Source organism: Mandrillus leucophaeus, unplaced genomic scaffold, assembly GCF_000951045.1.
Source record: "Mandrillus leucophaeus isolate KB7577 unplaced genomic scaffold, Mleu.le_1.0 Scaffold311, whole genome shotgun sequence".
Taxonomy (NCBI): Eukaryota; Metazoa; Chordata; class Mammalia; order Primates; family Cercopithecidae; genus Mandrillus; species Mandrillus leucophaeus.
Genome location: NW_012103266.1, coordinates 432,188 through 457,793, shown reverse-complemented (window position 1 = coordinate 457,793; position 25,606 = coordinate 432,188). Strand labels below are relative to the sequence as shown.

The window sequence follows — 25,606 nt, the reverse complement described above, 5'->3', positions numbered from 1 at the left end:
GAGAAAATTAAATTACAACAGATTGGAGGACACCAGAATTCTAAGTAAAACAAAACCAGTGGTGATTTTACCAATTGTCTTGTTCTAGTATTTCGATCTTCAACTCAATGAAGTCTGAAACACAATACTGAGTCCTATGGTGCAAACAGAGAGATAACCAGGAGAAACCTGACTCAAGGAATAGGAAAGAGAACTGGTAAACCTCAAAGAAAGTGGAGAAAAATACTAGGATTTTTTTCTCTTCATTTTCTCTGTCCTCTCCCACCCAAGCTTTCAAGTAGTCCTGTAGTGACAATGGCAAGAAAAACATCCTCTCCATTAGGTGGGGAGCTAAGGATTCAAGAGGATGAGACCAAACTCCACTGCTTTTTTTCTTCTCTTTCTCTCTCTCTCTCTCTCTCTCTCTCTCTCTCGTCTGTCCTCCCACACCTTATCCCTACAAGCAGCACAATGTCTCTCCCTCTCCCTCTCCCTCTCTCTCTCATCTGTCCTCCCACACCTTATCCCCAGAAGCAGCACAATATTGGCAGTTTCTGACTGAAGAATTTATAAAGAAGCACCAGGGAACCAGCAAATACCAAAAAATAGAGCATGAGGAGCTCAGGAAAGAGAACCCATAAAGTTTTTAAGAACACCTGGGCACAGCCCTGACCTGCACATGGATGGATATTATCCTAGTCAGCATAAGAAGACTTTGAGAACTCAGCTAATAAATAGACTTCTGCTCATGTTTCAAACTGACCATTGGGTGTCACACATGAAAAAGTTTCAAATAGCATAAAAAATTTAACTGACATTGGAATCTCAGCCCTTAGAAAGCAAGTTGGACCTTGCAATCTGAACCTAAGGAAGTCAATTGTCTGCTAAAACAAAAAGTATCAATATCCTCTATAATACTGAAAGAACACATAGAGTCTCAAACTAATATCTAAAATGTCCAGAATATAATCCAAAATATTTGACATATGTATAGCTACAAAAATTTTAACTGCATGGGAAAACACAATCAGCATACAATAGTAACATTAAACAAATACAGACGCTTGAAAGCATCCACTTACAATGCTCAAATGAGTAACCACACTCTTGAAAGAACTATTAAAACAGAATATAATCAGCCAAAAACAAGAACTTATGAAGAAAACTCAAATAGAAAATTTTAAACTGAAAACTATAAAAACTGAAATAAAGGAACTCCCTGGATGGATTCAATCACAGAATGGAGATGATAAAAGAGTGAATGAACTTGAAGACAGATCAATGAAAATTACTCAATATAAACAACAGAGAAAAAAATCTTTTGGAAACAAACAGAGCTTCAAATACCTGTGGGAAAAAAATACAAAGTATAAATCTGTGTCATGAAAGTCCCAGAAAAAAAGGAGAAAAAAATGTGCTGCTAAAAATTGTTGAAGAAATAATGGCCAAAAAATAACCAAGTTTAATGAAAGTTATACACTGTATTTTCTATTGCTGCTGTAGCAAATTACCACGAATTTAGCAGCTTAAAGCAACATAAATTTATTATCTCACTGTTGTGTAGGTCAGAAGTCACATATACTATGGTTCAGCTGCTTTATCTGCTGAGAGTCTCACAGGCCAAAACGACAGTGTCAGCCATCCTGGTCTCTTATCTAGAGGCTGTGGGTTAGAATCTACTTCCTAGCTCCAGTAAAATTAAGTTTCATGTAAAACTACAGAGGTCACCACTTTCTTGCTGGTTGTCAGCCATGGTTTGTCCTCAGTTTCTAGAAGTTGGCTGCATTCCCTGGCTCATGGCTCTTGTCAAAGCCAGCAATGCAAATCTAGTTTCTCTCATGCTTCAAATCTCTCTAACTTCTGTCCTTCTGCCTCATCTCAATAACACGTCTTCTGCCGTATCTCTATAACTTTTCTCTCTTCCGCTTCTACTTTTAAGGATTTCACTTTTAAGGATTCATGTAACTATACTGAACTTATCTGGCCTGTATTAAATAAGCTGATTGGTAATCTTAGTTACATATGCCAGATAACTATATATATGTATGTATATGTATTTTTTCCACAGGTTCTTGAGATAAGAGTATGGGCATCTTTGGAGAAAAATTATTCTGCCTTCCACATAAGCCTGCATATTTAAGAAGCTGAGCACATCACAAACAGAAGAAACCCAAAAAAATCTACACTCCTCAGGTACATCATAATCAAACTGCTAAAAACTAAATACAAAAAGTATTGAAAGTAGACAGAAAAATGATACCTCATATAAAAAGAATAACAATTCATAGAGATAATGATTGCTCATTAAAAACCAAGGGACAAGAGACAAAAGGTAAGTTTCACCATAATATTCAAATGCTAAAAGCAAAGAATTGTCAACCCAGAATTTTGTGTCCATCAAAATTACTCTTCAGGAATAAAGAGGAAGTCATATTTTTAGATGATATTTTAGATCATATTTTTAGATGAAAGAAAAATATGATAATTCATTACTAACAGGTATGCTCTAAAGACTTATTAAAGTAAGTTATTAAAGCAAAGGGAAATAATACTAGAAAGAAAATTGGAACATAAGGAATGAAGGAGGGCGACAGAAATGGTAAATAACTAGTTTCACTATTAAGATACAATTTTAGAAAATGTGGCACATATACACCATGGAATACTATGCAGTCATAAAAAAGGATGAGTTTGTGTCCTTTGTAGGGACATGGATGCAGCTGGAAACCATCATTCTCAGCAAACTATCGCAAGAACTGAAAACCAAACACCGCATGTTCTCACTCATAGGTGGGAACTGAACAATGAGATCACTTGGACTCGGGAAAGGGAACATCATACACCGGGGCCTATCATGGGGAGGGGGGAGGGGGGAGGGATTGCATTGGGAGTTATACCTGATGTAAATGACGAGTTGATGGGTGCTGACGAGTTGATGGGTGCAGCACACCAACATGGCACAAGTATACATATGTAACAAACCTGCACGTTATGCACATGTACCCTAGAACTTAAAGTATAATAATAATAAAAAAAAAGAAAAAAAGATACAATTTTTTACTAGCGAGATACAAGTGTTACCAGTAAAATACACTTTTCTCCTTTTCAGTTTTTTAAAACATGTTTGATAGTTCAAACCAAAATATACAGCACTCTGAAGATATTTTCAATGTATACAGATGTTATGTAGAAAAGATGCCTACAGTGTAGAGGAGGAAGGGAAAATGTACTTATATGGTAGTTTCTACATTCCAGTAAAAGTAGTAAAATATTGATATTAAATAGACTTAAAAGTTAAGTGTGTATTTTGTAATCCCTAGATAAACCCCTAAAATTATTATACAAAGACATACAGTCAGAATTTTAATAGATAAATTAAAATTGAACACTAAAAATTATATAAATAATTCAAAAGAGGGATGAAAATGAGAAACGGGATTACAAGACAGAAGGAACAGAGAAAACAAATAATAAAATAGTAGACATAACAAAAATTACATCAAGTGTAAATGATCTAAACACACCAAATAAAAGGTAGAAATTGCCTGAAAGGATGAAAAAGACATGATTCAATTACATGCTATCTGAAGAAATTTACTTCAAATGTAATATAAATATATTAAAAGGAAAATAAAAAGATACCATACAAGCACAAAGTGAAATAAAGCTGAAGTGATGCATTAATATAAAAGTAGACTTCAGAGAAAGCAAAATCAGAGGATTAAAAACAGACATTACATATTGACGAATGAGTCAATTAACCAAGAAGACATAAAAATTCTAGGTACATATTCACCTAATTACAAACATTCAAAGAACATGAAGCAAAAACAGATAGAACCAAAAAGATAAATAAACAAATACAAAATTATAGCTGAAGAAGTCACTCCTTTTTTCAGTGACAGAACTGGTAGACATAAAATCAGCAATAAGAGAAAAGAACTGAATAAAACAATCAAACAACTGAATCGAATTAACATTTATACAACAGTCAACCTACAACAAGAGAATACACACTTATTCAAAAGGCACATGGAACATTAACCAAATGATATGGTTTGGCTCCACCCAAATCTCATCTTGAATTGTAATTCCCATAATCCCCACATGTCATGGGAGGGACCCAGTGGGAGGTAATTGAATCATGGGGGCAATTACATCCATGCTGTTCTCATGATAGCGAATGAGTTCTCATGAGATCTGATGTTTTTATAAGTGGCTTTACCCCCTTCGCTTGGCACTTCTCCTTGCTACCACCATGTAAAGAAAGACGTGTTTGCTTCCTCTTCTGCCATGATTGTAAGTTTCCTGAGGCCTCCCCAGCCCTGCAGAATTGTGAGTCAATTAAACCTCTTTCCTTTATAAATTACTCAGTCTTGGGTATGTCTTTATTAGCAGCATGAGAACGGAATAATATAGTAAATTGGTACTGCAGAGAGTGGGGCACTGCTGTAAAGACACTGGAAAATGTGGAAGCGACGTTGGAAATGAGTAACAGGCAGAGGTTGGAACCGTCTGGAGGACTCAGAAGGAAAAAGGAAAATATGGGAAAGTTTGGAACTTCTTAGAGACTTGTTGAATGCCTTTGACCAAAATGCTTCATAGTGATATGGACAATGAAGTCCAGGCTGAGGTGGTCTCAGATGGAGATGGGGAACTTGCTGGGAACTAGAGTAAAGATCACTTCTTGCTATTCAAAGAGACTGGTGGTATTTTGCACATGCCCTAGAGATCTGTGGAACTTTAAAATTGAGAGAGATTATTTAGGGAATCTGGCAGAAGAAATATCTAAGCAACAAAGCATTCAAGAGAAAGCAGAGCATAAAAGTTGGGAAAATTTGCAGCCTGATGATGTGATAGAAAAGAAAACCCCTTTCTCTGGGGAGAAATTCAAGCCAGCAGCAGAAATTTGCATAAGCCAAAGGTTAATCACCAAGACAATGAAAAAAATGTCTCCAAGGCATGTCAGAGATCCTCACAGCAGCCCCTCCTATCACAGACCCAGAAGCCTAGGAGGAAAAAATTATTTCCTGGGCTGGGTCCAGGGTCCCCTTGCTGTGTGCAGCCTTGGGACTTGGTGCCCTGAGTCACAGCTGCTCCAGCTGTAGCTAAAACGGGCCACCTATCACTCAGGCCACTGCTTCAGAGGGTGCAATTCCCAAGGCTTAGCAGCTTCCATGTGGTGTTGGGCCTGAGGGTGCACAGAAGTAAATTGAGGTTTGGGGACATCTGCCTAGAAAAGGGCCACCATCCTCCAGACCCCAGAATGGTAGATCCACCGACAGCTTGCACCATACACCTGGAAATGCCGCAGACATTCAATGCCAGCCTATGAAAGCAGTCAGGAGGGGGACTATACCCAGCAAAGCCACAGGGGCAGAGCTTCCAGGGTGTGTGGGGGCCTACCTCTTGCATCAGCATGACCTGGATGTGAGACATGGAGTCAAAGTAGATCATTTTGGAACTTTAAGCTTTAATTACTGCCCTGTTGGATTTCTGACTTGCATGGGGCCTGTACCTCCTTTGCATAGGGCCAATTTCTCCCATTTGGAATGGCTGTATTTACCCAATGTCTGTACCCCCATTGTATGTAGGAAGTAACTAACTTGCTTTTGATTTTACAGGCTCATAGGTGAAAGGGACTTGCCTTGTCTTAGATGAGACTTTGGACTTGGACTTTTGAGTTAATTCTGGAATGAATTAAAACTTTAAAGGACTGTTGGGAAAGCATGATTGTGTTTTGAAATGTGAGGACATGAGATCTGGGAGGGACTAGGGGTGGAATAATATGGTTTGGCTGTGTCCCCACCCAAATCTCATCTTGAACTATAGTTCCCATAATCGCCATGTGTCATGGGAGGGACCTGATGAGAAGTTATTGAATCATGGGGGCATGATTCACTTCCATACTGTTCCTCTGATAGTGAGTCCTCATGAGATCTGATGATTTTACAAGGGGATTTTCCCCTCCCTCACTCAGCACTTCTCCTTGTTGCTGCCATGTAAAGAAGGACATGTTTGTTTCCCCTTGCACTATGATTGTTAAGTTTCCTGAGGCCTCCCCAGACCTGTGGAACTGTGAGTCAATCAAACCACTTTCCTTTATAAATTACCCAGGCTTGGGTATTTCTTCACGGCAATGTAAGAATGAACTAATACACCAAAATAGACCCCATTATAGGTCATAAAACAAACGCTAACAAATTTAAAATAACTGGAATCATATAAAGTATACTATTTTACCACAATGTAATTAATCTAGAGATCAATAACAAATAGATTAAAATCTCCAATGAATTCAAAATTAATACACTGCTAAATAATACATAGGTCAATGAGGAAATCTCAAGAGAAATTTTAAAATATTTGAATTTAATATAAATGAAACATATCAAAATTTGTGACATGCACCTAAGCAATTCTTAGAAGAAAATTTATGGTATTAAGTGCTTATATTAGAAAAAAAGGGAGGTCACAAGCAAATCATCCAAGTTTCCACCTAAGAAAATTTAAAAAAGAAAAAAAAAAAAAAACCCTAAGCAAGAACAAAGAAGGAAGTAATCAAGATAAAAGCTAAAATCGATGAAATCCAAAAACTGTATAAACAATAGAAAAAATTAATTAACTCATAAGCTGCTTCTTTGAAAAGATTAACAAAATTTATAAACCCATAGCAAGATTTATAAAGAAAAAAAGAGGGGGGCCACAAATTACCCATGTAAGGAATAGAAAATGAGATATCACCACAGAATGCACAGATATTAAGACAATAAGAAAATATTACAAACAATTCAACATATAAAAATTTAACAACTTTGATCAGAAAGACCATCTCTTAGAAAACTGAAAATGACTGAAACTCACCCATGATAAAATAGATAGCTTGAACAGCCTGATAACTATTAAAGAAATGGAATTTGCGGTAAAGAAAACAAAAAGGAAGAAATCTCTAGGTCTAGATATCCATTTCTGGTGAATTCTAACAAGCATTTAAAAGAGAACTAATACCAGTACTTTACAGCATCTTTCACAAAATATGGTTACAGGAAACACATCCCAATTCATTTTAAAAGGCCTGTGTTATCTTGATGCCAAAACTAAACAAAGACACACACAAAGAATAAAACTACAGAACAATATCCCTCGTGAACACAGACACAAAAATTTTCAACAAAATATTAGCAGACTGAATCCAGCACTGTATAAAAAGTATAATACATCACAACAACGTGAATTTTATCCAAGGAATACAAGGCTGGCTCAATCTTTGAAAAATTAACCCATGTAATCAAACATATTAACAGTCTAAAAAAAGAAAAATCACATAATAATATTAACTGATGCCAAAAAGAACCTATTTAATAAAATAAAATATCCACTGATAATAGAAACTCTTAGCAAATTAGAAACAAAGGAGACTTTCCTCAACTTGATAAAGGACATTTATAAACTCCTACAGCTAATATCATATGAGATAAAGGAAAACTGAATGCTTCCCCCTAAGGTTGGAAACACTGAAAACTACAAAATCCTGCTGATATAAAGAAAACCTCAATAAATGGAGATACTATAAATACTGAGTCCATGAGTGGATGGCACAATTTTGTTAAGACATAAGTCCTACTGAAATAAATCTGTAGATTCAATGTAACACAATGAAAATCCCAGCAAATTTTTTAAAAATAGAAAGTGACAAGCTGATTATATAATGTTTATAGAAATTCAAAGGAATTAAGATAGCCAAAGAAATTTTGAAAAAGAACAAAAGGTTTAAATTATTTGATTATTGCAGCTTTATAGTAAGTTTTGAAGAAAATTTAGTATTAAAGAAGATTTTAAAAAGATCAGTGTAACAGAATGTAGAGTGCACACATAGTCCCACACATATATAGTATTAATTTTCAACAAAGTGCCAAGTTAATTCATTGAGGAAAAATATTCTTTTAAAGAAATTATGCTGAAAAAATGGATATCTGTATTTTTAAAATACTCTTGATCCTTACCTTACACCATATAAAAATTTACTTAATGTGTCATGTATCTATTTCTTTAATTTTTTAACTACTTTTTTAAAAAATGTGGGTGCATAGTAGATATATATATTTATGGTGTACATGAGCTGCTTTGATCCAAGCATGTCATGTGAAATAAGCACATCATGGAGAATGGGTATCCATCCCCTCAAGCATTTACTCTTTGAGTTACAAACAATTTAATTACATTATTTAAGTTATTTAAAAATATACAATTATTATTGACTATATTCACCCTGTTGTGCTATCAGATAGGTCTTATTCACTCTTTTTATTGTTTTTGTACCCATTAGCCATCCCATCTCCCCCACAACGCCTACCCAAACTCTAGTAATTATCTTTGTACTCTCTGTGTTCACGAGTTCAATTGATTTAAGTTTTAGATCCTGCAAATAAGTAAAAACATGCAGTGTTTTGCCTTTCTGTGCCTTGCTTCTTTCACTTAACATGACGAACTCCAGTTTCATCCATGTTGTTGCAAATGACTGGATCTAATTCTCTTTATGGCTGAATATTACCTCATTGTGTATATGTACCACATTTTCTTTAGCCATTAATCTGTTGATGAACACTTAGGTTACTTACAAATCTTGGGTATTGTAAACAGTGATGCAACAAATATGGGAGTGCAGATCTCTCTTCAGTATAGTGATTTCCTTTCTTTGGGGTATACATCCAGCAGTAGGATTGCTGGATTTATAGTAGCTCAATTTTTACTTTCTTGAAGAGCCTCCAAACTGTTCTCCACAGTGGTTGTACTGACTTTCATTCCCATTAACAATGTACAAGGGTTCCCTTTTCTCCACATCCTCGCCAGCATTTGTCATTGCCTGTCTTTTGGATATAAGCCGTTTGAACTGGGGTGAGATGGTATCTCATTGTAGTTTTGATTTGCGTTTCTCTTATGATCAATGATGTTGAGCACCTTTCACCTTTTCATATGTCTGTTTGCCGTTGTATGTCTTCTTTTTAAGAAATGTCTATTCAAATCTTCTGTGATTTTTTTACCAGATTATTAGATTTTTTTCCTATAGGGTTGTCTGAGCTCCTTATATATTATAATTATTAATCCCTTGTCAGAGGGATAGTTTGCAAATATCTTCTCTCATTCTGTGGTTTTTCTTTTCACTTTGTTGATTGTTTCCTTTACTGTACTGTAGCTTTTTAACTTCATGTGATCCCATTTGTCCATTTTGTGCATTGGTTGCCTGTACTTGTGGAGTATTGCTTAAGAAATCTTTGCCCAGACTAATATCCTGGAGATTTTCCCCAATGTTTTCTTGCAGTAGTTTCATAGTTTGAGGTCTCAGATTTAAGTGTTTAATCTATTTCATTTTGATTTTTGTATATGGCAAAAGATGGGGGTCAAGTTTCATTCTTCTGCATACAAATATTGTTTTCTCAGCACCATTTATTGAAGGCACTGTCTTTTCTCCAGTGTGTATTCTTGTCACCTTTGTCGAAAATGAGTTCACTATATGTGTGGATTTGTTTCCGAGTTCTGTGTTCTGTTCCATTGGACTTTGTGTCTGTTTTTATGCCAGTACCATGCTGTTTTGGTTGCTATAGCTCTTTAGCATAAATTGAAGTCAGGTAATGTGATTCCTCCAGTTTTGTTCTTTTTGCTCAGGATAGCTTTGGCTATTCTGGATCTTTTGTGGTTCCATATAAATTTTAGGATTTTTTTTTTTCTGTTTCTATGAAGAATATCATTGATATTTTGATAAGAATTGCATTGAATATGTAGACTGATTGCTTTGGGTAATATGAACTTTTTAACAATATTGATTCTTCCAACCCATGAACATGAAATATTTTTCCATTTGGGGGGTCCTCTTCAAATGACTTCATCAGTGTTTTACATTTTTCATTATAGAAATCTTTCACTTCTTTGGTTAATTCCTAAGTATTTAATTTTACATGTGGCTATTATAAATGGAATTACTTTTTTTTATTTCTTTTTCCCACTGTTCACTGTTGGCATATAGAAATGCTGATTTTTTTTTTAATTTCCAACTTTTATTTTAAGTTCAAGGGTACATGTGCAGGATGTACAGGTTTGTTAAATAGGTAAATGTGTGTCATGATGATTTGCTGCACACATCATCCCATCACCGGGGTATTAAGCCCAGCATCAATTAGCTATTCTTCCTGATGCTCTCCCTCTCTCCATTGCCTCCCCTACCCCCAATAGGCCCCAGTGTGTGTTGTTCCCCTGCATGTATCCATGTGTTCTCATCATTTAGCTCTCACTTGTGAGAACATGTGGTATTCGGTTTTCTGTTCCTGAGTTAGTTTGCTAAGGATAATGGTCTTCAGCTCCATCCATGTCTCCATAAAGGACATAATCTCATTTATTTTTATCACTGCACAGTATTCAATGGTGGATATGTTCCCCTTTTTCTTTATTCAGTCTTTCATTGATGGGCATTTAGGTTGATTCCATGTCTTTGCTATTGTGAATAGCGCTGCAATGAACACCCAAGTGCATGGGTCTTTATAATGGAACAAGTTATACTCTTTTGGGTATACACCCAGTAATGGGATTGCTGGGTTGAATGGTATTTCTGCCTCTAGATCTTTAAGGGATCACCACACTGTCTTCCACAATGGTTGAACTAATTTAAACTCACACCAACAGTGTAAAAGCATTCCTATGAATGGGATTGCATTCCTGATTTGGCGCTCAGCTTGACTGTTGTTGGTGTATAGGAGTGCTAGCTATTTTTGTACATTGATTTTGTATCCTGAGGCTTTTCTGAAGTTGTTTATCAGCTTAAATAGCTTTTGTGGCAAGACTATGGGGTTTTCTAGATATAGGACCATGTCTTCTGTAAACAGGGATAGTTTGACTTCCTTTCTTCTTATTTGAATGCCTTTTCTTGCTCTTGCCTGATTGCCTGGCCAGAACCTCCAATACTATGTTGAATACAAGTGGTGAGAGAGGGCAACCTTGTCTTGTGCCAATTTTCAAGGGAAATGCTTCCAGCTTCTTCCCCTTCAGTATGATATTGGCTGTGGGTTTGTCATATATGGCTCTTATTATTTTGAGGTATGTTCCTTTAATACCTAGTTTATTGTGAGTTTTTAACAGAAAAAGATGTTGAATTTTATCAAACGCCTGTTCTGTGTCTATTGATAAAATCATGTAGTTTTTGTCTTTGGTTCTGTTTATGTAACAAATTACATTTATTGATTTGTGTATACTGAACTAGCCTTGCATCCTGGGGATGAAGGTTACTTGATCATGGTGGATAAACTTTTTGATGTGCTGCTGGATACAGTCTGCCAGTATTTTGTTGAGGATTTCTGTATCAATGTTCATCAAAAATACTGGCCTGAAGGTTTGTTGTTGTTGTTGTTGTTGTTGTATCTCTGCCAGGTTTTGGTATGAGGATGATGCTGGCCTCACAGAATGAGTAAGGGAGGAGTCCCTTCTTTTCAATTTTTTGGAATAGAAATTTTCAGTAGGAATGGTAACAGCTCTTCTTTGTACCTTTGGTAGAATTCAACTGGGAATCCGTCTGGTCCTGGTCTTTTTTTGGTTCATAGGCTATATTTTACTGCATCAATTTCAGAACTCACTATTGGTCTATTCAGGGAGTTAGTTTCTTCTTAGTTCAGTCTTGGGAAGGTGATATGGTTTGGCTCTGTGTCTCACCCAAATCTCATCTTGAATTGTAATCCCCATGTGTCAGAGGAGGGACCTGGTGGGAGGTAACTGGAACACAGGAACAGATTTTCCTTCCTGGTATCCTCACGATAGTGAGCGAATTTTCATGAAATCCGATGCTTTTATAAGGGGCTCTTCCCCCTTCTCTCTCTCGCTTGCCTCCATGTAAGACATGCCTTGCTTCCCCTTTGCCTTCTGCCATGATTGTAAGTTTCCTGAGGCCTCCTCAGCCATGCAGAACTGTGAGTCAATTAAACCATTTTTCTATGTAAATTACCCAGTCTCAGGTAGTTCTTCACAGCAGTGTGAAAACTGACTTCTACAGAAAATTGGTACCAAGAGAAGTGGGGTACTGCTATAAAGATTCCTGAAAATATGGAAGTGACTTTGGAAGTGGGTAACAGGCAGAGGTTGGAACAATTTGGGGGGCAGAGAAGAAGACAGGAATATGTGGGAAAGTTTAGAACTTCCTAGAGACTTGTTGAATGATTGTGACCAAAATGCTGATAGTGATGGACAGTGAAGCCAAGGCTGAGGTGGTCTCAGATGGAGATGAGAAACTTGTTGGGAACTGCAGCAAAGGTCTCTCTTGTTATGCTTTAGCAAAGAGACTGGTCGCATTTTGCCCCAGTCCTAGAGATCTATGGAACTTTGAACTTGAGAGTGATAATTTAGGCTATCTGGCAGAAGAAATTTCTAAGAAGCAAAGTGTTCAAGATGTAGTTTGGCTGTTCCTAACAGCATATAGTAATATGTGTTCACAAACAGATGACATGAAACTGTAAATTAGGTTTAAAAAGGAATCAGAGCATAAAAGTTTGGACAATTTGCAGCCTGACTATGCTGTAGAAAAGAAAAACCAAAACCAATTTTCTGGGGAAAAATTCAAGCCAGAAGCAGAAATTTGCATAAGCAACAAGGAGCTGTGAGAAGCTGTTAATAGCCAAGTTGTTAATTAGCCAAGCTGTTAATAGCTGTTAATAGCCAAGACAATGGGGAAAATGTCTCCAGGGCATTCCTGAGATTTTTGCAGCAACCCCTCCCAACACAGGCCCAGAGGCCTAGGAGAAAAAGATGGTTTTCTGGGCCAAGCCTGGGTCCTGGTTTCTCTCTGTAGCCTCAGGACTTGGTGCCCTGCATCCCAATCACTTCAGTTTGGGCCATTGCTTCAGAGGGTGCAAGCCTGTATAATGCGTTTTCATGCTGCTGACAAAGACATACCCAAGACTGAGCAATTTACAAAAGAAAGAGGTTTATTGGATGTACACATGACTGGGGAGGCCTCTCAATCATGGTGGAAGGTGAAAGGCATGCCTCACATGGCAGCAGACAAGAGAACAGAGTTTGTGCCGAGAAACTCCCCCTTTTAAAAACTGTCAGATCTCATGAGATTTATTCATTATGATGAGAACACATAGGAAAAACCTGCCCCCATGATTCAATTACCTCCCACTGGGTCCCTCCTACAACCCATGAGAATTCAAGATCCATGGGTCTTGAATTTCATAGGCATGTGTTCTCATTGTTCAACTCCCACTTATGAGCAAGAACATTCAGTGTTTGCTAAACCATTTTCTGTTCCTTTGTTAGTTTGCTGAGGATGATGGCTTCCAGCTTCATCTATGTCCCTGCAAAGGACATGAACTCTTTTTTTAATGGCTGCATAATATTCCATGATGTATATGTACCACATTTTCTTTATCCAGTCTATCATTGATGGGCATTTGGGTTGGTTCCAAGTCTTTGACATTGTAAATAATGCCTCAATTAAAAAGAATACATAATGAAAGTCTAATCTAATACAGGTCAAAAATGTAAAAAGTTCATGAACCTTAACAGGAAAAATTAAACAACTTTTGCTGGCCATTCCTGTTGAAATGAGAACCATAACGTAACAGAAAAGTGGCTACAAACCCACCTAGAACACCAAACAGAGAGAAAATAAAAGTCAGTTTTCATCTCTGTTATTATCATAAAATCCTGTGTGACTACAGGCCAAACTTCTGGTGGCAGAATGTCCTGTACATTAAAAAAAATTTCACGGGAGTTGCACTAGTTCTAGAGACTTTTCTGTTTTAGCCTACCTACTGTATGTATCCAATCAAAGACAGATAAAGCCTCTTTCTGTAACCCCTGATTATTATTGGGCATCAAAGGTAAGAAAAGCAAGATGGGGTACAAAAATGCAAAATTTCAACAGTAATGACAATCTTTTCATCTTAGTTCAAAAGGGTCCTGCAGTCTCTCCCCTTTCAGTGATTTGACAAGTCTTTGTACTTAATCTTGGGTCAGCAAATCATGCAAGTGAAATCTGTCTCTGATATGTGGTTGAATATCTTCACTCAGTTCTACAAGCTTCTCCAGGAATGAAATCAATTTTAGGAGTTCATTGTCATTTTTATCCATAAACCAACTTTCTATAGGGGTTCCATTAGAAAGCTTGCATGCAAAGGTTTGTGGTGGGTTGTCAATTATTACAGTTTTTGAAAGATCTCTTCCAAGAATATTTAAGTTCTATATATGATTTCCTTGTACACAAACACAATGTTCACAGAAAAAATGGTGCCTGACCAGTTGCTTTTTAGGGTCTACTATGTTCAGTAACGTGCCTGCACACACCTTCTTAGAAGCAGTAAAAAGAATAATATCATACATCTGAGAAATTCATTCCAGGAATTCCTTGAAAAATGTATTAATATCACATAAACCTGATAAATGACATCTTGGAAAAGGACTGGAAAAGTAAGTGCTGCATCTTCTGCCTCATTTAGACTACAGTGCACTACTGTTTCATCCAAGTCTAAATCTAGGGAGAATTTCCGTGTGCTTCTTGTTTTCAATGAAGAACAGATTTCCTATTTAGTTGTTCTTCTGTCAGTGGTAGGACATGTTTGATGAAATAATAGGGGTCAAATACTTCCAAGCCTTCTTCATAGGTGGCCTCTGCATGGGCTGATGAATAACCACTATCTGGAATGACTGGTCCTATAAGGGGTGGGATATCACGATTAACTGTTTCTTCTGCTTCTTCTAAACCATTGTGGGTTTTGTTGTTGTTGTTGTTGTTGTTTGTATTTTTTAAATTATACTTTAAGTTCTGGAATACATGTACAGAACATGCAGGTTTGTTACATAGGTATACATGTGCCATGGTGGTTTGTGGCACCCATCAACCCATCATCTACATCAGGTATTCCTCCTAATGCTATCCCTCCCCTAGGCCCTCACCCTGTGACAGGCCCTGGTGTGTGATGTTTCCCTCCCTGTGTCCGTGTGTTCTCATTGTTCACCTTCCACTTATTAGTGAGAACATGCAGTGTTTGCTAAACCATTATTTATTGCTGGTCTCACCTGAACTGCTTGATTTGAGTAAGCTGCTCCATTAGTTGATGTAGTAGAACTGGTAGTGAGCTCATCCACCCGTTCCATATCAAGTTGTTTTACTATTTCTTCAGCTCCAACAAAGTAGTCCTTGGAGGACTGCCAAAGGAAGGATTATTTTCTAATTTTCCATTTTATTTTATATGTTGATTTGTCATTTCATAACTACCAACTTCTCCATTTACTTGACTTTTCTATCTTATTCGAGGTATCTATATGTTAGGTTTCTCTCCTGCTCTTGGTGTTGAGGTGATCAAATTATTACCTATATCACGTTCAATTCTACTCCATTTTGAAGGATTTTCTCTCACTTCCTTAGGTGTGCTTCCTTTAATGAATTTTTTAATTGAAGACAAGCCAGTTTCATTCTTTGGTGGTTTTTCTCCTTCTGAAGGCAGGGGATCATCATCCTATGAATATTTCCTCTTTGCTCTGGCAGTGAGTTGTGTTTGGATTTGATTTGACTGTTGAGAAGCTTTCCATGTTATCAGCCTCATCTTTTATGGGTGCCACACACAAAACTGACTGTGATGACAGAGAAGTGTCCTCAGGCTCCTGTAATGGTCCCAACTGGACGATACATGGTGTCTTTCCCACTTACCTTGTAGCAGCAACAGAACCAGCTCCTTCAGTCAGTTGCCATTTCTGGCCTACCTGAAAGTGATCTTATTTCTCCTTTGCTTATGAAGCTTAGTTTGGATGGATATGAAATTCTGGGTTGGAAATTCTTTTCTTTAACAGTGTTGAATATTGGCCCCCAATCTCTTCTGGCATGTAAGATTTCTGCTGAGAGGTCTGCAGTTAGTCTGATGGGCTTCCCATTGTAGGTGACATGGCCTTTCTCTCTGGCTGCCCTTAACATTTTTGTTTCATTTTGACCTTGGAGAATCTGATGACTATGCCTTTCGGGAATAATATTCTTATGGGGTATCTTACTGGGGTTCTCTTCATTTTTCTGAATTTTAATGTTGGCCTGTCTATCTAGGTTGGGAAAGTTCTTCTGGACGATATTTTAAAATGTGTTTTCCAAATTGGTTCAACTCTCCCTGTTTCTTTCAGGTACCCCAGTGAGTCATAGATTTGGTCTCTTTACATAATCCCATATTTCTTGGATGTTTTGTTCATTCCTTTTTATTCTTTTTTCTCTATTCTTGTCTTATTTCAGAAAGACAGCCTTCAAGCTCTGAGATTCTTTCTTCCGCTTCGTCTATTCTGTTATCAATACTTGTGATTGCATTGTGAAGTTCTTGTAATGTGCGTTACAGCTCTATCAGGCCAGTTACATTCTTCTTTATACTGGCAATTTGGGTTGTCCACTCCTGCACTGCTTTATCATGATTCTTAGGTTATTTGCATTGAGTTAAAATGTGCTCCTTTAGCTCAGTGAACATCATTTTTATCCACATTCTGAAGACTAATTCTGTCACTTCAGTTACCTCAGCCTCAGTCCATTTCTGAACCCTTGCTAGAGAGGTGTTGTGGTCATTTGGAGTAAAGAGGCACTAGGGCTTTTTTAGTTTTCAGCATTTCTGTGCTGACTCTTTCTCATCTTTGTGGGTTTATCTACCTTAGATCTTTGAGACTGCTGACTTTTAGATGGGGTTTTTGTATTTTTTATTGTTGTTATTGTTGTTGTTTGTTTTTCTTTTAACAGTTAAGCTACACTTCCCCGTAGAGCTACTGCAGTTTGCTGGGAGTCCATTCCAGACCCTAGTCACCTCGGTTTTTCCAGTACCTGAAGGTATCACCAGTGAAGGCTACAGAAGAGCCAAAATTGCAGCCTGTCCCTTTTTCTGGAAGCTCTGTCCCAGGGGGGTACTGACTTGTTTCCGGCCTGAACATGCCTATAGGAGGTGGCTGAAGACTCCAGTTGGGAGGTCTCAACCAGTCAGGAGGAATGAGATTAGGGACCCACTTAAAGGAGCAATCTGGCTGCATATTGATAGAGCAGCTGTGCCATGTTGAGGATCCCTTCAGTTCCCAATCAGTTTGGACTCTCCAAGGCCCTCATGCTGGACTGGCTGAGATGCCCATCAGCAAAGATGGCCACCTGCCCCACCCCCAGGCACCCTGTCCCAGGGAAAAATTAGAACTCTGTCAGCCATAGAACACAGGCAGGGGTGGACAGAGGCCCAGACTGGGAGGACCCACCCCACGAGGAGTGGTTTGGGGTCCCATTTGAAGAAATAGTCTGGCCACACCTCGTCAAAACAGTCATGCCATGCTGGGAAGCCACATCTGCCCCATCAGCTTGGACTTTCAAAACCCCACAGGATTGAACAGTTGAGTCATCTAAACAACCAAGATGGCAGCCTGCCACTCCCTCTCGGCACTCCTTCCCAGGGAGAGATCAGAGCTCTGTTCATAGAATATGGGTGGGCAGGGGTGGCTGGAAGCCCCAGCTGGGAGGTCCTGCCCAATGAGGAGGAATAGAATGAGGTCCCACCTAAAGAAGCAGTCTGGCCATTCCTCAACAAAATAGCCATGCCATGCTAGGGAATCACCTCTGTACTGGTCAGCTTGGACTCTCCAAAGCCTACAGGCTGGGACTGCTGAGTCATCCAAACAACCAAAGTGGTGGTTCACCCCTCCCCCTAGGAACTCCATTCCAGGGAGAGATCAGAGCTCTGTCCATAGACAGCTGGGAGGTCCCAGTTAGTGAGGCGGAATGGATCAGGGTTCCAGTTAAAGAAGCAGTCTGGCCACATTCTGGAAAAGCAGGTGTTCTGCACTGGGAACAGGGAACCTTCCTTGTCCAAACCATTTGGAGTGTCCAAAGCCCACAGGCGGGAACAGCTGAGTTGACCAAACAGAGAAGACGGTGGCCTGCCCATCCCCACAGGGGCTTCATCTTGTCTCAGGCAGACTCCACCCTGTTGCTAGTGACTGGATAGAATTCCAAGCCAGTGGGTCTCATCTTGCGAGGTGCCATGGAAGTGGGGCCCATAGACCAATGCTGCTCAGCCCCTGGATTCAGCCTTCTTCCTAGGGGTATGTATGAACCTCTCACCTTCCTGGGGATCCTGGGAGTGCAGTATGTAAAGCTCCTGGGTCTCTGTGCATGTCTGAGTAGATGCCCTGCTGAGACTCCACAAAGATCTTTGTGTTGATCCCAAGGCTCTGGTTGTGTGGACTCACAAAGGGATCTCCTGGTCCACGGGTTGCAAAGATCTGCAGGAGAAGCTTGGTTTCCCAGGGTCATACATTCACTCACTGCTTCCCTTGGCTCCATGTCACTCCCAGGTGGGCCATCGCCACACCCTGCTTTTCTTTATTCCCTTTGGGTCAAGTTGTTTTCCTGATCAGTCCCAATGGGAATAACTGGATATTTCAGTTGACGGTGCTAATTCACTCTCCCTTTTAGTTCTTCTCCGTGAATGCCATGCACCACAGATGCTTCTACTTGGCCATCTTAACCAACCAGCACTAGTAATTTTTGTATGTTGATTTTATATCCTGCAACTTTACTGAATTTGCTTATCAGTTCTGAGTTTTCTTGTGGAGTCTTTAGGTTTTTCCAAGTATAAAATCATATCATCTACAAACAAGAATAATTTGACTTCTTTCTTTCCAATGTGAATGCCCTTTATATCTATCTCTTGTCTGATTGCTCTATCTAGGGCTTCTAGTACTATGTTGAATAACAGTGGTAACAGTGGGCATCCGTGTCCTGTTCTCAATCTTAGAGGAAAGTTTTTCAGTTTTTCCCTATTCAGTATGCTACTAGCTATGGGTCTGTCATATATGGCTTTCATTATGTTGAGGTACACTCCTTCTATCCCCAGGTTTTTTAGTGTTTTTATCATTAAGGGATGTTGAATTTTATCAATGCTGTTCCAGCATCAATTGAAATGATCATATGGTTTCTATCCTTCATTCTGTTGATATGATGTATTACATTGATTGATTTCAGTATGTTGAATCAAACTTGCATCCCTAGGATAAATCCAACTTGGTCATGATGAATGATCTTTCATTGCTGAATTGGTATTGTTGAATTTGCTTCACTAGTATTTTGTTAAGGATTTTTGCATGAATATTCATTAGGGATATTGGCCTATAGTTTTCTTTTTATCATATATCTTTGTCTGGCTTTGGTATGAGGGTAATACCGACCTCCTAGAGGGAGTTTGGAAGCGTCTCCCTCCTTTTCTATTTTTGGCATAGTTTGAGTAGGATTGATATTAGTTTTTTAAATGTTTGGTAGAATTCAGCAGCTAAGCCATTAGGTCCCAGGATTTCCTTTGATAGAAGACTTTTTATTTTGGCTTCAAACTCATTACTCATTACTGGCCTGTTCAGGTCTTGGATTTCTTCCTGTTTCAATCTCAGTAGGTGTATGTATCCAGCAATTTGTCAATTTCTTCCATATATAGTTCCTCATAGTAGCCAGTAATGATCCTTAGAATTTCTGCAGTATCAGTTTAATATCACCTTTTTCATTTCTGAATTTATTTACTTGGATCTTCTCTCTTTATTCCTTAGTCTGGTTAAAGGTCTGTCAGTTTTGTTTTATTTTTCAAGAAAGCAACTTTTTGTTTTATTAATCTTTTATATTGTTTTCTTCATTTCAGTTTTATTTATTTCTGCTCTGATCTTTTTTTATTATTATTATACTTTAAGTTCTGGAAAACATGCACAGAATGTGCTGGTTTGTTACATAGGTATACATGTGCCATGGCGGTTTGCTGCATCCATCAATCCATCATCTAGGTTTTAAGCCCCACATGCATTAGGTATTTCTCCTAATGCTCTCCCTCCCCTTGTCCCCAGTCCCCCGACAGGCCCCGGTGTGTGATGTTCCCTTCCCTGTGTCCATGTGTTCTAATTGTTTATCTCCCACTTATGAGTAAGAACATAAGGTGTTTGGTTTTCTGTTCCTGTGTTAGTTTGTTGAGAATGAGGGTTTCGAGATTCATCCATGTCCCTGCAAAGGACATGAACTCATTCTTTTTTATGGGTGCATAGGATTTCATGGTGTATATATGCCACATTTTCTTTATCCAGGCCATCATTGATGGGCATCTGGGTTGGTTCCAAGTCTTTGCTATTGTGAATAGGGTTGCAATAAGCATATGTGTGCATGTGTCTTTATAGAAGAATGATTTATAATTCTTTGGGTATATACCCAGTAATGGGATTGCTGAGTCAAATGATATTTCTGGTTTTAGATCCTTGAGGAATCACCACACTGTCTTCCACAATGGTTGAACTAATTAACACTCCCACCAACAGTGTAAAAGCGTTTCTATTTCTCCACATCCTCTTCAGCATCTGTTGTTTCCTGACTTTGTAATGATCGCCATTCTAACTGGTGTGAGATGGTATCTCATTGTGGTTTTGATTTGCATTTCTCTAATGACCAGTGATGATGAGCTTTTCAAAATATGTTTGCTGGCTGCATAAATGTCTTCTTTTGAGAAGTGTCTTTTCATGTCCTCCGCCCACGTTTTGATGTTTTTTTTTTTCTCTAGTATATTCATTTAAGTTCCTTGTAGATTCTGGATATTAGACCTTTGTCAGATGGATAGATTGCAAAAATTTTCTCCCATTCTGTAGGTTTCCTGTTCACTCTGATGATAGTTTCTTTTGCTGTGCAGAAGCTCTTTAGTTTAATTAGATCCCTCTTGTCAATTTTGGCTTTTGTTGCAGTTGCTTTTGGTGTTTTAGTTATGAAGTCTTTTACCATGCCTATGTACTGAATGATACTGCATAGGTTTTCTTCTAGGGTTTTTGTGGTTTTAGGTTTTACATTTAAGTCTTTAATACATCTTGAGTTAATTTTTGTATAAGGTATAAGGAAGGGGCCCAGTTTGTTTTCTGCATATGGTTAGCCAGTTTTCCCAGCCCCATTTATTAAATAGAAAATCCTTTCCCAATTGCTTGTTTTTGTCAGATTTGTTGAAGATCAGATGGTTGTAGATGTGTGGCATTATTTCTGAGGCCTCTGTTTTGTATCATTGGTCTATATATGTTTTGGTACCAGTACCATGCTGTTTTGGTTACTATAGTTTGTTGTAGTATAGTTTGAAGTCAGGTAGCGTGATGCCTCCAGCTTTGTTCTTTTTGCTTAGGATTGTCTTGGGTATACGGGTTATTTTTTGCTTCCATTTGAAATTTAGAGTAGTTTTTTCTAGTTCTGCTGAGAAACTCAATGGTAGCTTGATGGGAATAGCATTGAATCTACAAATTATTTTGGGCAGTATGGCCATTTTCACAATATTGATTCTTCCTATCCATGAGCATGGAATATTTTTCCATTTGTTTGTGTCCTCTCTTATTTCCTTGAGCAGTGATTTGTAGTTCTCCTTGAAGAGGTTCTTCACCTCCCTTTTAAGTTGTATTCCTTGGTATTTTATTCTCTTTGCAGCAATTGTGAATGGGAGCTCACTCATGATTTGGGTCTCTGTTTGTCTGTTATTGGTGTATAGGAATGCTTGTGACTTTTGCACACTGATTTTGTATCCTGAGACTTTGCTGAAGTTGCTTACCAGCTTAAGGAGTTTGGGGGCTGAGACAATGGGGTTTTCTAAATATATAATCATGTCATCTGCAAACAGAGACAATTTGACTTCCTCTCTTCCTATTTGAATACTCTTTTATTTCTTTCCCTTGCCTTACTGCCCTGGCCAGAACTTCCAATACTGTGTTGAATAGGAGGGGTGAGAGAGAGGACTTCCTTGTCTTGTGCCAGTTTTCAAAGGGAATGTTTCCAGATTTTGCCCATTCAGCATGATATTGGCTATGGATTTGTCATAAATAGCTCTTATTATTTTGAGACATGTTCCATTGATACCTAGTTTATTGAGAGTTTTTGGCATGAAGCGATGTTGAATTTTATCGAAGGCTTTTTCTGCATCTATTGAGATAATTATATGGTTTTCGTCATTGGTTCTGTTTATGTTGTGGATCATGTTTATTGATTTGCATATATTGAAGCAGCCTTGCATCCCAGGGATTATGCCAACTTGATCATGGTGAATAAACTTTTTGATGTGCTGTTGGATTCAGTTTGCCAGTATTTTATTGAGGTTTTCCACATTGATGTTCATCAGGGATATTGTTCTGAAATGTTGTTGTTGTTGTTGTTGTTGTTGTGTCTCTACCAGGTTTTGGTATCAGGATGATGCTGGCCTCATTAAATGAGTTAGGGAGGAGTCCCTCTTTTTCTATTGTTTTGAATAGTTTCAGAAGGAATGGTACCAGCTCCTTTTTGTACCTCTGGTAGAATTCGGCTGTGAATCTGTCTGGTCCTGGACCTTTTTTGGTTGGTAGGCTATTAATTACCACTTGAATTTCAGAACTTGTTCTTGGTCTATTCAGGGATTCAATTTCTTCCTGATTTAGTCTTGAAAGGGTGTATGTGTCCAGGAATTGATCCATTTCTTCTAGATTTTCTAGTTTACTTGCATGGAGTTGTTTATAGTATTCTCTGATGGTAGTTTGTATTTCTGTGGGATCAGTGGTGATATCTTCTTTATCATTTTTTTGTGTCTATTTGATTATTCTCTCTTTTCTTCTTTATTAGTCTGGCTAGTGGTCTATTTTGTTTATCTTTTAAAAAAAACCAGCTCCTGGATTTGTTAATTCTTTGAAGGGATTTTCTTGTCTCTATCACCTTCAGTTCTGCCCTGACGTTAGTTATTTCTTGTCTTCTGCTAGCTTTTGAATTTGTTTGCTCTTGCTTCTCTCGTTCTTTTAACTGGGATGTTAGGGTGTCAATTTTAGATCTTTCCTGCTTCTTGATGTGGGCATTTAGTGCTATAAATTTTCCTCTTAACACTCCTTTAGCTGTTTCCCACACATTCTGGTACATGGTCTATTTGTTCTCATTGGTTTCAAAGAACTTGTTTATTTCTGCCTTATTTTCACTATTTACCCAGTAGTCATTAAGGAGTAGATTGTTCAGTTTCTATATAGTTGCGCAGTTTTGAGTGAGCTTCTTAATCCTGAGTTCTAATTCGATTGCAGTGTGGTCTAAGAGACTATTTGTTATGATTTCTGTTCTTTTGCATTGGCTGAGGAGTGTTTTACTTCCAACTATGTGGTCGATTTTAGAATAAGTGCTATGTGGACTGAGAAGAATGTGCATTCTCTTGATTTGGGGTAGAGTGTTCTGTAGGTGTCTATTAGGGCTGCTTGGTCCAGAGCTGAGTTCAATTCTTCAATATCCTTGTTAATTTCCTGTCTTATTGATATGTCTAATATTGACAGTGGGGTGTTAAAGTCTCCCACTAATATTACGTATGACTCTCAGTATCTTTGTAGGTCTCTAAGAACTTGCTTTTGGAACCTGGGTGCTCCTGAATTGGGCACATATATATTTAGGATAGTTACTACTTCTCGTTGCATTGATTCCTTTACCATTATATAATGCCCTGCTTTGTCTTTTCTGATCTTTGTTGATTTAAAGTCTATTTTATCAGAGACTAGAATTGCAACCCCTGCCCTTTTCTGCTTTTCCTTTTCTTGGAAAACAGTCCTCCATTCCTTTATTTTGAGCCTATGTGTGTCTTTGCATGTGAAATGGGTCTCCTGAACACAGTAAACTAATGGGTCTTGACTCTATCCAATTTGCCAGTCTGTGTCTTCTAATTGGGGCATTTAGCCCATTTACATTTAAGGTTAATATTATTATGTGTGAATGTGATTCTGTCCTCATGATGCTAGCTGGTTATTTTGCACATTAGTTGATGCAGTTTCTTCACAGTGTCATAGGTCTTCATATTTTGGTGTGTTTTTGTGGTGGCTGATATCAGTTTTTCCTTTCCATGTTTAGTGCTTCCTTCAGGGGCTCTTGTAAGGCAGTCCTGGTGGTGACAAACTCCATCAACATTTGCTGGTCTGGAAAGGATTTTATTTCTCCTTTGCTTATGAAGCTTAGTTTGGATGAATATGAAATTGTGAGTTGAAAATTCTTTTCTTTAAGAATATTGAATATTGGCTTCCACTCTCTTCTGGATTTTAGGGTTTCTGCAGAGAGATCCTGTTAGTCTGATAAGCTTCCCTTTGTAGGTAACCTGACCTTTCTCTCTGGCTGCCCTTAACATTTTTTTTCCTTTGTTTTGAACTTGGAGAATCTGACAATTATGTGTCTTGGGATTGCTCTTCTCGAGGGGTATCTTAATGGTGTTCTCTGTATTTCCTGAATTTGAATGTTGGCCTGTCTTGCTAGGTTGGGGAAGTTCTCCTGGATAATATCCTGAAGTGTGTTTTCCAACTGGGTTCCATTCTCCCCACGTCACTTTCAGGTACACCATCAATCATAGGTTTAGTCTTTTCAATAGTCCCATATTTCTTGGAGGCTTACTTCATTCCTTTTCATTCTTTTTTTCATCTAATCTTGTTTTCATGCTTTATTTCAGTAAGTTGATCTTCAATCTCTGATATTCTTTCTTCCACTTGATCGATTTGGCTATTGATATTTGTGTGTGCTTCACGAAGTTCTCATGCTGTGTTTTTTCAGTTCCTTCAGGTCATTTATGTTCTTCTCTAAACTGGTTATTTTAGTTATCAGTTCCTGTAACCTTTTATCAAGGTTTTTACCTTCCTTGCATTGGGTTAGAACATGTTCCTTTAGCTGAGAAGAGTTTGTTATTACCCACCTTCTGAAGCCTACTTCTGTCAATTCGTCAAACTCATTCTGCATCCAGTTTTGTGCCCTTATTAGAGAGAAGTTGCAGTCATTTGGAGGAGAAGAGGCATTCTGGTTTTTTTGAAATTTTCAGCACTTTTGCACTGGTTTTTCCTCATCTTTGTGGATTTACCTACCTTTGATGCTGACAGCCTTTGGATGGGGTTTGTGAGAGGGCATCTTTTATGTTGATGTTGGTGTCACTGCTTTCTGTTAGTTTTCCTTCTAACAGTCAGGCCCCTCTTCTGCAGGTCTGCTGGATTTTGCTGGAAGTCTACTCCAGACCCTGTTTGTCTGGGTATCACCAGCAGAGGCTATAGAATGGCAAAGACTGCTGTCTGCTCCTTCCTCTGGAAGCTTCATTCCAGAGGGTTACCTGTCTGATGCCAGCTGGAGCTCTCCTGTGTGAGGTATCTGTTGACCTCTCCTGGGAGGTGTCTCCCAGTCAGGAAGCACAGGGGCTAGGGACCCACTTAAGGAGGCAGTCTGTCCCTTAGCAGAGCTTGAACACTGGGCTGGGAGATATAATGCTCTCTTCAGAACCAGCAGGTAGGATTGTTTAAGTCTGCTGAAGCTGCACCCACAGCCTCCCCTCCCCCAGGTGCTCTGTCCCAGGGAGATGGGAGTTTTATCTATAGGCCCTTGACTGGGACTGCTGCCTTTCTTTCAGAGATATTATGCCCAGTGAGGAGGAATCTAGAGAGGCAGTCTGGCCACAGCCTCTTTGCCATGCTGTGGTGGGTTCAGCGTCCCTAACACTGTGAGGGGAAAACCACCTACTCAAGCCTTAGTAATGGCAGACCCTCCTCCCCTCACCAAGCTTGATCATCCCAGGCTGACTTCAGACTGCTATACTGGCAGCAAGAATCTAAAGCCAGTGGTTCTTAGCTAGCTGGGCTCCATGGG

General features: G+C 38.6%; 1 pseudogene; it reads right to left on the bottom strand.

Moving 5' to 3' along the window:
• Positions 1–13,962: 13,962 nt before the first annotated feature.
• LOC105544881 lies at positions 13,963–15,563 on the bottom strand (annotated as a pseudogene).
• Between the last annotated feature and the right edge of the window lie 10,043 nt (positions 15,564–25,606).